The following is a 17,352-nucleotide window of genomic DNA, read 5'->3' on the forward strand; positions in this document are numbered from 1 at the left end:
CCTGTGGCTTCAGTGCTAGCTGGACTGGCAGGGGGCTGCTCTTCTCTTTTATCACAGAATGAGTAACCAGCAGAGTGGCCTGGGGATGTTTAGCCATAGGAAGATGCCCTGGGAAACTCATTCTCTATGTATCAAGAGTTGAGGACTAGCTCCTTCAGTTTTCTTACTAAATTCTACAAAGAACAGCTAATTATTCAGCTTGTAAGAGTCCCAGTTGACCTCTACAGAGCCTCCAGATGGATACTTCTATTTTTCTGTTATTGTTTGTTTTAAACATTACCTCTTCACCAAAACAAAAATTAATAAGCCTGAAATAACAATGGGAAGAGGGCCAAGTCTCCTCAGAGACTCCTTTGTTCTTGCTCTTTCTCCATTTTAGACATAGTCACACCCTAGCAGCCAGATTTCACTGGTTGCAGGAGAGAAATGAGAGTGGTTGGAGAATGCAGGGCCAGAGGACGGGGCAGCCAGAACAGGGTGTCGACTGGCTGGAAGGGAGCTGCCTGGGAACTGAGGAAGCTGTGCTAACCTAACTCTGATCTTCTTAACTTCCCTAAGTCAGATCTCCCACCCCAGGGCTTTGGAACTTCTGGTGAGGGAAATTGCTAGAACCCAAACATTGTCCAGTGAAGCCCCACCAAAGACCAGTCTTCACACATTAACTCACCTGATTCTTCAGACAGACTTCATCAGGGTGTGGTGGTGCACAAGTCTGTGCCTTGAAGCAGAGCCTGTGGAGTTCCTGGGAGCTGCCTGGGTGAAGATATAACTAATTAGCTCACTGATGAGGACAAACCAATTCAAAGGCCTTCCTGAAGGCTAGCCAATGCATATGCTAATTAAGTGAAGTTTATCTTCCCTTCTCAAAGGAAGGAGCCCTGCAAAGAAAGTAAATGGCTTTCCTTTGTGAAATATCTATAAATCCTTAAATTTTGCTTATTTTAAGTGTCTTTATCCACATTTGTCCAAATAAGTGAGGCCTTACCATTTTGGGCTTTTTCTCTGTGGAGTGAGTTTTTGGTCTTTACTGGAAGGTCACTTCTGTTTGACTCCAGCCTCTTCCACCCATGGGTGAAACTGAATCCTGGAAACCCAGCGACAGTCTTAAGGTTTCATTGTCTTTCCTGTGGAAATGAGAATTCAAAATGTCCACTTTGGAACTCTCTCACTATCAATGCCTGTTCTTCTCTTCTAACTTTCTCCTTTTCCACTTCCTGGTCTTTAGGCTTCAGAGACCCCATGGAAAGCAGTGCTGCCATAGTGGAAGCTCCTGTTCCTTCAGTGCTCCTCCGTGGGTACCCCACATGCTCTTGTAAAGTTCTAGTGAGGGTGTGGTTCTCTCACTCCTTGCACTTTAAATAGAAGACACCACAGCACTACAGGGAATTTTAAAAAATATATATTTTTTATTGATTTTTTTCACAGAGAGGAAGGGAGAGGAATAGAGAGCTAGAAATATGGATGAGAGAGAAACATCGAACAGCTGCCTCCTGCACACCCCCCACTGGGGATGTGCCTGCAACCAATGTACATGCCCTTGACCGGAATCGAACCTGGGACCCTTCAGGCCGCAGGGGACCTTTCAGTCCACAGGCCGACTCTCTATCCACTGAGCCAAACCAGTTTCGGCGGAACTTTTATTTTTCAAAGATGCTGCGAAGCAAATCCAATACAGACCTCAAATGTCCTATTAAAGCAGTGGGTCTCAACCAGAGGTGATCTGGGCCAGACTCCTTGACATTTGACAATGTGAGAGACACTTCTAGTTGTCCCAACTCAGGGAGAGGGGTGCTACTGGCCTCTGGTGTGTAGAGGCCAGAGGACTCCACTGCACATCCTATAAGGCAGTTACAACTTCAATAGAGCCAAGGTTGCAAATCTTGCGTTAGAGAATTCTTGTTCTTTTTCCTCAAGGCCTGGGAATGAAGAAAGAAAGCGCTCCATTTTAATGAGTACACACACTCTGGTGTCTTACATCCCATATGGATCCAGGAATGGGAGAGGAGAAGAGTACCACTGAGCAGGGCAAAGTGCAAGGTCGAGGCAGGCCTTCTCCGCACCAACAGCTGTCTCAGCTCCAAGGAGAGACAACTTTGACCAAAGAGAGGACCAAAAAATTACAAGGATGTTTAGTTTGCGATAAAAATCATTTTGCAGATTAAAATGCTTCCTCTTGCCCATAAAATGGTATGTTCTTTAAATAACTCAGAAATAGGAGGAATGTGACTGTGTGGTGAGCAGGGGGCAGGACTCAGAGCCTGGTCAATGAATTCCGTCCCTGCAGTGGAGCTCTAGGTGGTGGTGCTCTCTCTGTATGCTGCCCATGTTCTAAATGCTGCTTGCTGCTGTCCACACGAAGGGATTCAGGGAGTTTCTTGGAACCCGTTTCTCTCTGTGTCTCTCGGCTCCATTCTTCCTCACTCTGTGGCTGCTCAACCAGCCGATCTCACCTCCTCTCGCATACAAGCCCCCTGAGGAAGAGGGTGACTCTTTCCCAGGATTCTCAGCAAAGTCGCAGTGTCTCTCATTGGTGTTGATTGGGTCATTTGTTCATCCCTGACCAATGCTGTGGCCAGGGGGATGCTAGGATCCGACTGACCGAAGCTGAGGTGAGACCCCTGAGCCTCTGGTCACCCATCTGTGCTGGAAGTGGGACAGATGTGTTGCCTTAAAGAAAATTGGGGCGAGATCATCAAAATAGGAGGAATGGATGCCCAGGACAATAAACACATACCCCACAGACACCCCCATACACACACTACTTGCTATAAAGAGGCTTTGGATTCTGCAGACTCAAATCCTTGCCCTGACTTTGTCCTTAATGCCTGGCTTTGCCGTGAACTGGTTGCATAGTTTGAGATAACCCCACAACTCTCTCCCTGCCTGCTTTTTATAATTTGCATCATGGAAATAGTAATGCTGTTAGGATGGTTCTGAAAACCAAGTGCACACAAGTAGTTGTTTTAGATGCCAATGAATTCAGTTCAGCTTATGGAATCCAGAAGAATCTAAACCAGCTACAACCCACCCAGCTGGTCCATGGCTGTCACTTCGGAAGCCGGGGTCTAAATTTATCCCAATCCTCATTGTTGCAGGTCAGTGAGGGAAATCTTCTGAGGTCAATGAGTGAGGTAATTGGCTTGCTGTGGATCTTGAAAAAGTCTCTGTTAAATGACATAATTGGTTTTAATTATATAATTACGGCACTTAAAGTGTGGGGGTGAAAGGTTACTATTATATTTAGAAGTGGGATCCCCAAATGAAGCCAGGGTGTTTGAGCCAGTCTTTCTTCGAGTTTCTCTTTTTATTTTTTCAGAGGAAAGTCAGAGTAGGCTGGCCTTGGCCCTGGCCATTTTGGGATGATTATCCTACATGAGGTAGTGCTGGGACTGCTCACAGCATCACAGGGACCTTTGTAAAGAGACGGGAAAGGGCTTCCGTAAAGACCCCATTGTGATCTGAAGTTAATGAGCAGTGGGAACTCAACTGTCAGCAATTGAATCTGATTGGGCAGGGTAATTATATGATTGCCTCTGGTGTTTGCACATGCACGGGGATATTTTTATTGGAAAAAAACTAATTGCTTACTTGCTTAGTGGAGGGAAAACCTAAACAAATTTGTGTTGTCATCGGTTAAAAAAGACATCCTTTCTTTGTCTGAAAAATAGCTGTGTGCTCTGCGTTTTCGAAGTGAGGGTCTTGTTTCTCTCCGTGTTCACATGACTTGAATATGATTATGTGAAAATGTAAAGGGAAGCTACTTTGGACTGTGCATTTTGGTAAAATGACAGCGTACTGATGGCCGTGTCTTAAACCATCCCCTTCTGTGGTCTCCTTCATGCAAAGGCAGCTCAAGCTACTCAAGCCACTGGGAGTTTCACGGGTATTTTGTTTATTTTCCTGTGTCCTCCTGCATGGAGGCCCCTGACAAGATTGGCTTCATCAGCTTTCTGGGTTACCTTCTTGGCATCAAGCACAGGAGAGGTGTCCTGCGAGAGGGGGGAGAGTGGGCAAGTGCTCCCTCTGCGATTTCCTGGGGACTTGGAGGAAAGGGATGGGCAAAGTGAGAGCCAAAGGGAAGAAGCTGAAGTGCAGCCCAGGGCCTTGTTCGGACTGCCTGGAATGAGCATAGCAGGTCATTCACCCGCCATGATGATGTGCAGAAAGCAGATGGTGGAGTCCATTCTATAGTGTTCAACTCCGCATTGTGGTTGTTTGTCTATCTTCTTCTAGAACTATTTTCTAAGTTCTTTCCTTTCCTGAGATCCGAACTGAAGAGGTTGAAACAAGATGGGATTATGAGGATTGGAGGACCAGCCTGTGATGAGCTGCAGACCCCAGGCCTGGCGCTCTGGTTGGGTGGAGGATTACAGGCTGGAGAATGGCTGAGAACAAAGGGTTTTCAGCCCCTCACACCAGCCACGCTTTCTCATCTCAGATTCTTGCACCGTCTCAGACTCTTGAACACACCCCAGACTTGTCTGGCTAACTAAATGGGCCCTCTGGGTTCCGTGTTACATGTCACTTCTTCCAGGAAGCCTTCCATGATCATTGACCACCAGTCTGGGTTAGCTGCCTTTGCTTTATACTCCCTCTAAGTTCCTTTGTCCTTTCATTGCTTATTTCCTTGTTCAAAATGGCCCATGAGCTCCATGAGGACCGGGCTTGTGTTTATATCAATAACACATCTGTCCCTCCTATATCCCCGGGGCCTGGCACAGTGCTTGATGAGTATGTTTGGAATGACTGAATTAGGAGAGGCATGGTCGCTGGGTGTCATAGAGCATCGTGGTTTATGCTGTGTGGGCTTCCCAACTCTTGCTGTTAATACCACTCTCTTGTTGCTTATAATTTTCATTGCCCCAGATGATCCAGCTCTGTTGGAGGCACGGAGGCACAGTCCAATCTCATGCTGTACATTGATCACCTGTCCAACCTTTGCCTAGAGTGGGAGCCCCCAGTTCCTTCAAGAGATCCACCTTTACCTGTCTTAAAGAAGAAGAGGAGGGAGCCAGCGGGAGGAGCCATGGCAGTGTAACGCCAGAGCAGGTCCAGTGTTTACTTGTACCCTTTTGGAGGTGGGTAACTGCACATGTCGTGGGGAACGGGCTTTCTGAGAGAATCTGCCTCTGACCTTGGATTCGGGGGCTCACATGCACTGCAGTTTTTCCTGGAGTGTAGGGATTGCTATTTTTGTATTTAATTCATAGACTGTTCCATGATTCCCACCAGGAATCATGAACAGGAATCCAGGTTCCTCATCCACATGAGGTAAATTGTCACATGGGCCTTATGCTGTTTGTGTCTTGCTTTGTGGACATAGAGTACGGTTCATTCATTGGTTCCTGCTTCGTGACTATTATATTTGTTATTTGCTCTTGGACATCTATGGTTTTCAATGGTCTTTCTTGTTTTGGTTCGCTGGCTTTTGATGTTTTGAAGCTCCCCTCCCAGGTCAACTTCCTAGACCATGAGATCCTGAATAACTACTGAATAGATGAGATTTTGTTTAGGATCATGCCTTGGTGTTTAATTACAGCCCTGCACAATTCTGGGGTATGTCTAACCAGCGTTTATCCTAAGCAGAATACGAACCTACTAGAGGCCCAGTGCATGAAAGTTCATGCACTGGAGGGGGGAGTCCCTCAGCCCAGCCTGCCTCCTCTCACAGTCTGGGAGCCCTCAGGGGCAGGAGGCAACCCAGTGATGAAGGAAAGATGATGCCCCTATCTGCTGCTGCCACTGCTGGCAGCACAAGCCTTGGCTGGCCCTGGTTACCTGAGCCTAGGGTGACCCTAGCCAACTGGGCAGCTGCCATCCCAGGCTTGTCTGCACCTTGGGCCAGCCATGGGGGGCTGAGGGGACTGGGGGAGTCTAGAGTCAGGTGCATGGAGTGGCAGGGCGTTCCTGGGGATGGGCCCGGCCTTGTTACATGCCTGCCACCCTGGCAGGGCTGAGGGGACTGGGCGGCAGGCATGTGGCAAAGCTGGGCCAACCCCCAGGAGCCATCTTGTGGTTGTGGGCGTCCCATATTTGAGGGTGTGGCAGTCAATTAGCATATTCCCTTCTATTGGTTGTGGGTGCTGCCATCTTTGCAATGGTGAGAGGGCCAATTAGCATATTCCCTATTTATTAGATAAGATAGGATGACCATGCAGGCCTCACACAAGAGGGCTTTCTAAGGAGCCCCCAACCCCCAGCCATCCCTACGTTTGAACTGCCCATTGTCGGTGGGGCTGCAATCGTCATTTCTGGGTGGGTGGGCATTTGCATGTGGCAACCACAGCCACACTGTGCTGGGCAGGGGGAGCTCTCAGAGTCCGCCTGCTTCTTGCATCATGGTCTCTCCTCAGTCTGAAGCAGTTTCTTCCTCTGCTGGTTCTGAGTCTCTGTTTACTTTATATCCATCAGTAACATCTCTGCTTTGGCATAATACACATCTACACTGGAACATTTGAGGGTTCCTTCAAGGAGAGCTTGAAAAACCTCTTGTTCCCCTCCACCCCCCACCCCAGTGTATTTTATTTATTTATTTAAGTTTATTTTTCCATTACAGTTTGCTTTCAGTATTATTTTGCATTGGTCTCAGGTGTACAGAAGAGTGGTCAGACAATCATAGTCTCTACAGAGTGCTCCCCCAATACGCTCAGAACCCACCTGCACCATCCACAGTTGTCGCAATGCTACAGGACACCTCTTAGAGTGGGTGTGCTCACCAGTGCTGTGCACTTTGACCTGGCAGGATGGGCCATGGTGGGTTTGGCCAGGAATTCCAGGCAAAGCGCGTTTCGTTTTGGTTTGGAACAGCACCAGGGATGCCTCCCATCTCACCTCCTTTCTGGACTGAGGCAGGCGATCACTGCCTACAGAAATTATCATCCAAACAAAAGCATCTTTGTGTGACATCTGATTTATAATTAAGTTGGCGATGCAGTGTCTGAAGCGTCGCATCCTGTGTAATCACCACCTATTTCCCCTGGCAGTATCTCTGCGTGCAGTGTTGTCCCTTGTCACCTGGTGAAGGACTCATTTAAGAAAAGAAGGGAAATTAGAGTCAATGATTGCCATCATAGGTCGAACTCAAACCACTGATCATTTCTATTGTTTTGTTGGTGAAAATACTTCAATGTCCCTTCATTGACTGATTTACTTACTCAGGGAACAGATTTGTGTGTTGTTGTTGTTGTTTTTAACTTATGGAGTTTTCTTTGTTTCTTTTAAAATTTATCTTTATTGTTGAAAGTATTACTGCTATCCCCTTTATTTTTTTTCTTTCCCGTTGACCCCGCCCCTTCTCCCAGCACCCACCTCTCCCAGGCCTGTCTGTGTCTATGCACTATGCATATAGGCATACAAGTTCCCTGGTTAATATCTCCCTCTCCTGCTTCCCCGCCTGCCTCTCCCCACTCCCACCTTCCCTCTGAAATTCATCAGTCTGTCCATGGTTCTGTGTCTCTGGATAAGTGCCCTGCCTGGACCATCACTTGGGACCTCATTAGAAATGCAGATTCTGAGGCCCCACCCAGACCTTCTGAATCAGAAGCTCTGCAGGTGGGGCGTCCAGCAAGCTGGGTTTGGAAGAGCTTCCCAAAGGGGATTGTGCTGCACACAACAGCTAGAGAACTGGTGGTGTGAAACCCCTGTGAGAGTGAGGTGAGGACAGTAAGGGAGTGCACTCTCCCCATCTTAGAGGGGCTTGTGATCCAGTCAGGGCACAGGGCATCATCCATCGGTTGGGCAGAGTGACCTTTACAAAATGTGAATTACTGCATCCACTCACTTCCTGAGTCTCTCCAGGCAGTTCCCTTTGTACAGGAATAAATGCAAACGTGTGGTTTAGGCTTACAAGGCCTGGCATGCTCCATCCCCTGCCTACCTGCCCGCCTCAGCTAGTGCATTCCCTCACTGCCCTGGCGCTCTGCCACCCACCCTGGCCTTTCCGCTCCCCAGACACCCCCACTGACTGTGGTTTCAGCAGGAATCTATGTTGAGGAAGATGAAGAACAAGAAAGAGAATTGCAAAGGTTAAATAATAGGCGTGGTCATAGATGTATTTTTCCCTTTGGCACAATATTTCTAAAGCAATGTTCCTATTGGCTAATATATTACTACTAGAGGCCCAGTGCATGAAAATTCATGCACTGGAGGAAGGGTCCCTCAGCCTGACCTGCCCCCTCTCATAGTCCGGTAGCCCTCAGGTACGGAGGCAACCCAGCCATAAAGAGAAGGTGATGCCCCATCACAACTCTGCTGCTGCCACTGCTGGCAGTACAAGCCTCGGACAGCTCTGGGCAGCTGAGTGGCTGGGCAGCTGCCATCTGAGGCTTGCCTGCACCTTGGGATAGCTCTGGGTGGCTGGGGGGCTAAGGGGAGTGGGAGACTCTGGATGCAGGCATGCAGAGCAGCCGGGCCCTCCTGGGAACAGGCCTGGCGATGCAGTGTGCCTACCACACTGGCGGAGCTGAAGGGACTGGGCAACACCATCTTGTGGCTGTGGGTGCAGCCATATTTGAGGGTGGGGCAGTCAATTAGCATATCCCTTCCTTATTGGCTGTGGGCACAGCCATATTTGTGATGGTGTGAGAGTCAATTAGCATATTCTCTCTTTATTAGATAGGATATTGATGCTTCCATATATTGGGATCATATGTTAATGTGATAATGAATATTAGTGGCCTCATCTTATAGTGTAGCCATCTGAGAGGACTTAAGGGTCATGAAAGAACTATTAAATGTAGTTGAGTCTTAGCATAATGTCTTTGTATTGCTTTCTCTCCTTGAAAATTGGTCCTGCAGGCACAGTGCTCAGCTACACGCTGTAGCTGAGTAAAGATGCTGAGGGTGAACTCCCCTGCATGGCACCAGCACATCCCCGGGGCAGATGCGTGGTTCCTGGTATCTTCACTTAATTTTAGGGGAGACAGTAATCGTGTTCATTAGGCTTTCGCTCTGTATGAATTTACTGATGAATGCCAGTTTTGATATTTGGGATAGTAAATGTGCCATGTGATTTGGGAACAAAGCAGCTGTTTGGATCTGTATTAAGCATGAAAAAAATGGTCCCTCCAGATTTTCTTTACTTATAAGAAGGGAACACACATTTTAAATAGGATCTGTCAAAGAAAAACCAACTTGAAATAGAGGCAGAGGGTCTCTTAAGGATTTAGGACGAGTAGAGCCAAGAACAGGAGCCATGGCTTGGGATTGGGTCTGGGTCTGGATTTGGTTCTGACTACCCACAGCTCTTTCCCAGTCAAGGCAGTATTTTTTGAGTGTCACATATGCAGTTTGGGGTATTATTGGCTGTTTAGGAGCCTCTCATTTGAGATGGTCAGCACAGAAGGGATGGCTGGTGTGGAGGAGCCATCCAGGAGGGAGGCCGGTGGGAAGTGCTGGCTCCTGGCGCCTCAGCTTCCCCTGCTTCGTCCAGTTCCTGTAGGAAACCAGAGAGGTCTCCTCAGCACCGGAGCTCCCTGACTTGCCAGGAAGCCCTCAGCTAGTCTGCCCTGGGCGGCCGTGAACAAGACAGGCATGCCCTGCCCCTGCCCCCCAGGAGCCCACAGCCCGCAGGCCAGAACTTCGGCAAACAACCACAAATGCATTTGCACACTTGGAAGGGTAAGGAAGCTAGGACAGGAGAGAGGAGGGCAGGCTCTCTCTGTGGGCTCAGCTTGAGAACTGAAGGATGTGTCTAGGTTGATGGTATGGGAGGGTGTAAGGGAGAGTGTCCCCAGGGAGCTGGCACCACCTCCTTTACTAGCTGGACTCTGTCTGTAGAAGCTGTCACAGCAGAAAATCTGCAGTGAAAACACCCAGTCTCCCTGCAGGGTGAGCTGCAGGAACTGTGATTTCCCCGTGTCCACTAACACCATGCCCGAGTGTGACATCAGCACATGCACCCTGCCCAAGTGTGTCATCAGCATGTGCATGGTTCCCGAGTGTGACATCAGCCACCTAGGCATGTATTTCTCTTCCTTTTGTTGGTTCCCCTTTGAGATCCTCCTTTTGGGGGAGCCTCTTATGGTCTCCTTCTTGAGAACATATCTTACTGGGGTGAGGTGGGGGGGAGGGGGATGTATTATTCCCTGGAGCTAACATGGCTTTTTGGAGAGGCATTTGAGCATCTTCTGAGAATCTTGCTGAGTGTGACCAGCAGCTCCTAGAAGGAAGGAACTGTCTCTGCCCATTGCCTTCTTGACTGGGAGTCGTCACTACCCATGTTGCATCTGTCCCAGCGAGAACACAGTTTGAGGGTAGGCTCTCTGACTGTTCTTAGTGCCCAGCACGCTGACTTGGCACAAACCTGGCTCTCAGAATAGTTGACAAACGAAAGAAGGGATTCTGCAAATCCAAATGCCCTTCTAGTGCAGAGGCTTGGTTTCAAGAACGTGAAATAGAACCGATGCCTGATTCATCTACCTATTATCTGCCCATGCAGAGGCAGCTCTGGAGGACTTACTGCTTAACTGTGTACCAAAACACCATGCCTGGCACATGGTAAATTCACCATCCATCGTGAATAGCAGAGAGGAGGTATAAAATCAGCTTTAGCATCTGGGTCCCTTCATGTTCTAGTCCCACTGAATATGCAGGAGCCCAGTGTTCTACTCTCTCCTGTCATTCAGAAGCGACAGTCCAGGGTACCAGGTTCTGAGTGTGTCTGCTTCTCTTCAGACACATAGGAGGAAACTCGGGGCATGTGCTCTGCCATGTGGAGGGCCCAAGCACGGCTCACTGGCCATCTGCACAGAACCTGGGTGAACAGAACTGACAGGGAGCAATTCAATTTCAGGGTGTTCTGAGGGGGTTTTTCAAAACTTAACAAATTAAGGATGAAAGTCATTTGAAGCATCTATGTTTCTTTTTGCTGTTTCTGAGAAGACAGAGGGTTCCTTTGAGTAAAGCGAATGGACCATTTCTGCAGACCTGAAAAATCTGAGCCTGTGATGCAAAACAGAACCTACAAGACCACTGTGGCCCGGGTGCCAGTTTGGCTGGCCCATACAGGGGCCTCAAAACCTCCCAAATAGCACAGTAACTCTAGCTTTTTGGATTGGGGGTGGGGAGAGGGATTAGGTGACCCAGCTACACAAGGCCGTGTTCCCAGAGAGTCCACAGCAATCCTCTGTAAACTGCCCTCTCCAGTTTATGCTTACTAATGTCTGCATTGCTTATCCCCCTCCCCATGCCTCGCAGCCCTGCCTGGGACCTGACGGGGAAGGTCAGGTGGTGGGCTGGCTGTAGTCAGCAGCAGCGTGGATGATGTCTAGGTTTGCCTCTCCAGTCACCTGTCCAGATTCCACATGCCAGGATCCGTAGGGTCAATGTCAATGAGTCCCCACCCAACCCAAACTTCTCATAAGAACCAGGTGGGCACCCCACCCCCACCCCCAGACCCACCTCAGGGATTCTGACTCAATTGCTCCAGGCTGTGCCGCATGCGCTTTGGAAAGCCTTCCGTGTGGTCTGTGCCCAGTTCACCTGCACTTGGGACAAGTGTTCTGCTCCCATCGGCACTCTTCTTGGCCCTCTTCCTGGATTGGTCTTGACCGTCACAAACTACAGTCATAAACCACGCATTCAAGGAACACACATGCCAAAGTGGCTGGTACAATAAAAGGGGTAAAGTGCAAAAACCGAAAGTATGTTGATGTGAAATCCCATCTATACCAACAAAAATGGGACTTGGGTGGGGAAGGTGGTAGACACAAACGCTTGCCTTGTCTCAGGCACGGGAGTGGGAGGCACTGTTATGCCTGCTGGGTCCCAGGGCAGCCAGGTCGGTGCTCCTGCAGGCAGCCTGTATTTTCTTGCTGGAGGCTTGTGAACTGTGTTTTTCTTTATGTGGACAAGTCAATACTTTTGCCAGACTATATCTAGTATTTGCCTCCTTTACATGTTCCTGGTGTTCACTAAGCCCTTTTAACCTGCTACATATGTTTTCCATCTACGTGAATTTATTGCTTCTTTTCATAGCTTCAGCCTTTTCTTCTGGTGCATCTGTTATCCTCAGGTTCTTCGCTATCTAATGCCCATATCCATCATGCCGCCCTTCATACGTTACATCTCTATATTCTGGGATAACATGCAAGTGTGTGCGTTATTTCACGGATGTGTTCTCGGTGTTGGTGACTGAGCTCTTAGCTGCTGCTGCTGCTGCCCATCGTGAGGCCATTATTACGTGTTTAGCGGGTGGTGGATGGCAGACGTCTCTTTCCATTGTCCATCCTCTGCCTCAGTGCCCCCCCCCCCCCCCCCCCCCCCCCCCCCGTGAGCTTCTAGACTGATAGGGAAACTGAAGCCGGGGAGGGAGTGACTTGCCAAAAGGTCGCATGATTGGCTCCTGGTAAGGGTAGGAACCAAACATTGGTCTACAGTCTAGGGCCCATTTTATCCTCAAAACTCCACTTACAGGATCAACTCTGAGGTACAAAATAATTGCATAGACAAAAATCATGACTGTCATCAACCTAATCAAAATCTTGCACCTGTTGAGTGTGAATATTCCAACTAAGCACTGTTTGCCCCATATTCACCCCCCACACACACACACACACTCTTTTCCAGCAGACCTTGCCAAACAACTCCCCTTAGAGCAGGGTAGAATGTGGAGAGAATGGAACATGGTGATTTTCAGTTGGGGGCAGTTACGCCCACCCCTCACCCCTGAGACTTAGATATTTTTTGTTTCAGGTCAGGTATGAGGTGGATGCTACTGGTATCTAAAAGGCAGAGACCATGGACAATGCTAAACAGCTCAATACCCCAAACCCCTGTCCCACACAATGCCACATAAATATACGTGTGGCAATTTCTGATTATGTGTATAGAGACTTCTAAATTAACACTTCATCTTAAAACATTATTGAATTCCTAGTAGCTTTTCATCATCAGGTGTTTTTCTGAACCAAATGACAAGAGAAATACAGTGCAAAATTGTCTGATCTTGAAAAGGAGTCCGCATTGAAATTGTGCTGCTCCTGTCGTTCCTGATACACGTGAAGTTTGGTTGTGCTTTTGTCAAGTAGCTCCCGGCCCAAAGGAAAAAAAACACACCCTGAATGCCTGATGGCTCTCACCAGTGGCTACAGTGTCGGGGCAGATCTGGCGAGCAGATGTGTCTGGTAGAAACTTTCCACTCTAGAATAGTTCCTTCAGAGGCAGGAGGAGGGTTAGGTCAGAGGAGAATGTGCCAGACAATATGCCCCTTTTGCTAATCAGCGCTGTCATCTTGGCTGCCCCTCCAGCAGCCTCGTCTTCCTGAGAGCTTCAGTAAAAAGGCCATTCAGCAGATACATCTGGCATCGGCCAGGATTGTTCTAGCTCAGCTCGAACAAGGAATGGATTTAATCAGATTCAAAGGAGCTTTAAGACTCATTCCATGACAGCGTTACATCTCCGGAAGAGCTCCGGAAGGCAGATGATGGAAAACCAGTTTCTTAAGCAAATCTTGCAAACGACGAATGCAAAGTAATTGCGCTGGCTGTGCACAAGTCTGAAGTCTTAGAGACATTTACCGGGCTCATTGGGACACATACTATATCCAGTGCTTCATTGAATTAATCTAATTAGTCTTCAGAGCAAGCTATGAAGTCGGTACTGATCTTATGACTGTTTCATAGAGATAGAATCTAAGGCTGAGGCAACTTGTCCAAAGTCACACAGTGATTCCTTCTTCTTTAACCATTGGGCTTATAATATAGTCACACTGCTCATTTTGACTCAACAAGCTACTATTTTAAGCTCTATCCCTTGTTTCTCTAATTGGAAAATGCATTTCTTATAAATATACAGTTATTATAAGAAATGGTTATTTGAGTTCATTTTATAAATTTGGCAAAGGCTACTATATATATATAACAGTAACAGAAACACTGAGTTTGATGAGAAAAGTATTTCCAAGTTGTCGTCTCTCCTCATTTGCAGTCTCCATGCGTGATAGGATGTGTACAGTGGTCACTTGCAGGGAACCAGAGTGACCCTCCAGGCAAGAATCAGTCACTTTCATTAACAAGATGTGGCTTTTACCTGATCACATGGCTTCTTGGGGTTTCAGACTTCTTCTGGCACACAGCAGGTCATAGTTTACGTAACAACCATTTCTTTGGCATCTGTTAGTTATTCAGATATAATAATAATCCTCAAGTAATGTGATCTGTTGTAGAAGAGAGATTGCTACCTCTATGAGGGGCTCTGAGCACTGCAGGCTGCCTTATCAGGCAGACACCAGCAAATGCTTATTGAGTGCCTACTATGTGTCAGGCTCCATTTCAGAAGTGAGAGATTGCAGATGAATTTCACTCGGGACAGGGGGGAATAGTAAAACAGTAAACTAACAAACAAGGTAATTTCTTCAGTGCATGAAGAAAATGCGATAGAGCGGTATAATAATGAATAGAGATAGGAGGAGCTATTCTACCTAAAATAATCATAGAGGGCTTCTCTGAGGAGGTGTCTCTCTCTCTCTCTCTCTCTCTCTCTCTCACACACACACACACACACACACACACACACACACACACATACGCCTTGGAAAGTGAGGACGATTTTCTAGGCAAGGGAAATAATTTTATCTGTTAATATTGCTGTAGCAATACCTTTTGGATTAATATGTGTGATTATGCTTTATTCCATCCTTTTATTTTTCAACATTTGTCTTCCATTTTATAAATAACAAAGTGTTTTTTTTTTTTAATCTTGTGTCTCTGCCTTTTGATGAGTTAATTTAAGCTGTTTATGTTTATTGCGATTAATCCATCTGCACTTAACTTTGTCTTTTTATTTTGTGTGTCTTATAATCATGGGTGCGTTTTCCTTTTCTTTTTCTTTCCTCTACTGCCCTGTTTGGACTGACTGTGCTTTCTCTATTTCTTTTTCTTTTCTACTCTACTGATTTGGAAGTTACATATTCTATGAGTCTTCTCTTCATAGTGTGGATATTATCTAACACAGATTTTGGAAAACACTCACAGGCTCTTAAGTGCTCCTCTTTTAGTCGGTTTAACGGCTTTCTCTAGTGTCCTAACTCCCAGTGGTTTTCTCTTTAATGGGCCCGGGTGCAATTGCAAGAGTAGGACATGGTCAGTGTGAAAATCACATCTTGGAGTTTGGATTTCCAACTTGCCTTTGCCAAGACCTGTGCCTTGTTACTTGAGGGTCCTGGTCATTGACAAACTGTAAAATCCTCATGGGTTATGGGTAACAGTGTGGCTTCCAAGCAAGCAGTCTCTTCTGTTGCCCTTCTCCTTGTCTGCATTTCAGCTCTTGTAAGTGATGATAAACGTTAAATGGCTCCTGTAAAACTGTTGGATTGTCAGTTTTTTAAACTGCATAAAACACTGACATTTTCATTAGATCCTGGCCCCGAGGAGTGTCCGGCTTTCATCGTAATGGATTTGTTTACTTCTGCAGAGAGTCTTAATGTGCTGCCTAGGAGAGAGATCTTACTGTCACCTGCTCTTAAATGGGAAAGTCTTTGTTCAGCCAAAGATTTTTGGAAAAGGACTTGAAGAGATTTTTTTCCCGCTGCCCCCCCCCCCAACCCTCCCCTTTGCACAGCTCCCTCTTGCCATCTCCCAAAGGGGTAAAGGATGAGAAGAGAGTCTTTGAAGAACTTCAGTATTGGACAGGAAAAATTCCAATATAAAAATATCCTGCAGAGTCCATTAAGAGACAAAATGTTAGAAATTGCTATTAAACCACTATTTAGCTTCAGTGTATCCTGTTAAAGATAAGCAAGTTATATCTATGTCTTTGTGACCTCAATCTTTTGGTCTACATTTAAACAGATATCTTGATTTTGGATTAATACACTCTCTTGTGTATATTAGCAGAGAAAACATTTCAAACGGCTGTGTCCTTCTAAGCAAATAAGAAAAGAGAAGACTTTTATCTTCTGATCATTGCACTATATTTTCAACATTTTTTCAGAAGATGCCAAATTCTTCATGAACAAATGTAGAGTCTTCTCATTTTAGCAAGCTGGAAACTGCATGTGCTGAAAGGGCCGGGAATGTTAACTTTCCTGGAATCAACAAGTTTGCAATTTATGGCAACATTTCTTGCTTATTTTTAAAGGAACTTCCTTTTCTGTATTAGCTCCTTGAATGTCATTGGCAGGTTTGTCTACTTTTGCATTTCAAGAGAAGCAGTCTAACATGGGAGGCGAAGTCCCTAGTCAGGCAGATCAGCATTTGGATTCTGCTTCTAGGACCTGTGTGATAGTGGATGAGTTAATGAACCTTTCTGAGCCTCTGTTTTTCTTTTCCTTAAAATTAAAATAATAAATTAACTTTTCAGAGTTGATATGAACATCAAGTAAAGTAATATATGTGAAGTGTTTAATACAAAACCTGGTCCATAGTAAGGGACCATTTAATGACATTTGGTGATGAAGATGATAAAGATGATGATGATGATGATGATGATGATGATGCAAGTGCTGCCGGTACAGGCAATGGTAATAGAGATGATGGTGGTGGTGGTGAGGATGTTGATGATGGTAGAGATGATGGTGGTGGTGGTAGTGGGAATAACTGGATGTTAGGAGCCCTTTGAAAAAGGCTGAGAGGTTTATTAAGAAAAGGCAGAATTATCTGTTACTACCTGCCCTAGAGTTCCCCAGCTTCTACTTGGATACGTTCAGTCATTAGGAGTTCCTTTTTGGATAAAAATCCATTATTGACAGAAAACCACAAATGCCTACTTCACTCATACAACTTTCTTTGCAGGCCTGCACCTGTCTTTGCAAAGGCTAAGAAGTGTTACTTTGAGTCATTTGATCCTTTTGACCTCCATTTCCTTCCTAAAGCTTGCTCACTCCTTGGCATCTATGGCATTAGGTGTCCTGGGGTTATTCTGTTTCTTTGAACATCTTTCTGCCATCTCTTTGCCAACTTCTCTTTCTTTAGTCATTTGGATACATGAGTTTGGAACTGAGAGAAGGCAGTTCAGAGAGGGCCAACAGGGAGGTTGGGGCAGAAGCTGATTGTAATGTCACAGAAGCAAAGAAAGGCAAAGTTCCAGGTAGAGGGAGGAGGTCAGTAATTTTGAATATTAAAGAAATGGTTAGGATGAGGAACATTGAGCAAGACCAGTACTTTTGTCTGTGAAGGATCAATTTGGTATTGGGACACTGGGATAGTGAAAGAAGGATGAGGAGTACCTGGGGGGTAAGGGAATGGAGGCCACTGACATGGAAAAGAGAGAGGAGGTTGCAGGGTGAAAATACTTTTTTTTAGATAAATGAGAATAAAGTGTATGTTTAGAGTCTTTAGACCAAGTGGAAAGAGCCAAGGGAAGCTGAGTATGAAAATACAAAAGCAAGCAGATATTAATCCTGGGAAAATGGGA

The 17,352-nt window shown here is 46.4% G+C and overlaps 1 protein-coding gene across 6 annotated transcripts in view; it reads left to right on the top strand.

Annotated features, from left to right (window-relative positions):
• ERC2 (ELKS/RAB6-interacting/CAST family member 2) overlaps positions 1-17,352 on the top strand; it is an 876,217-nt gene that overhangs the window by 772,814 nt on the left and 86,051 nt on the right. For 4 of the 6 annotated variants that reach the window (XR_006741074.1, XR_006741076.1, XR_006741077.1 and 1 more), the window contains one exon: positions 4,867-5,078. The exons of 1 other annotated variant lie outside the window; for it this stretch is intronic. The gene's annotated coding sequence lies outside the window, so the exon portion shown is untranslated. The remainder of the gene's footprint in view (positions 1-4,866; positions 5,079-17,352) is intronic. One more of the 6 variants, XR_006741075.1, reaches the window with a different exon arrangement.

Source organism: Pipistrellus kuhlii, unplaced genomic scaffold (genome assembly GCF_014108245.1).
Source record: "Pipistrellus kuhlii isolate mPipKuh1 unplaced genomic scaffold, mPipKuh1.p scaffold_m20_p_11, whole genome shotgun sequence".
Classification (NCBI taxonomy): Eukaryota; Metazoa; Chordata; class Mammalia; order Chiroptera; family Vespertilionidae; genus Pipistrellus; species Pipistrellus kuhlii.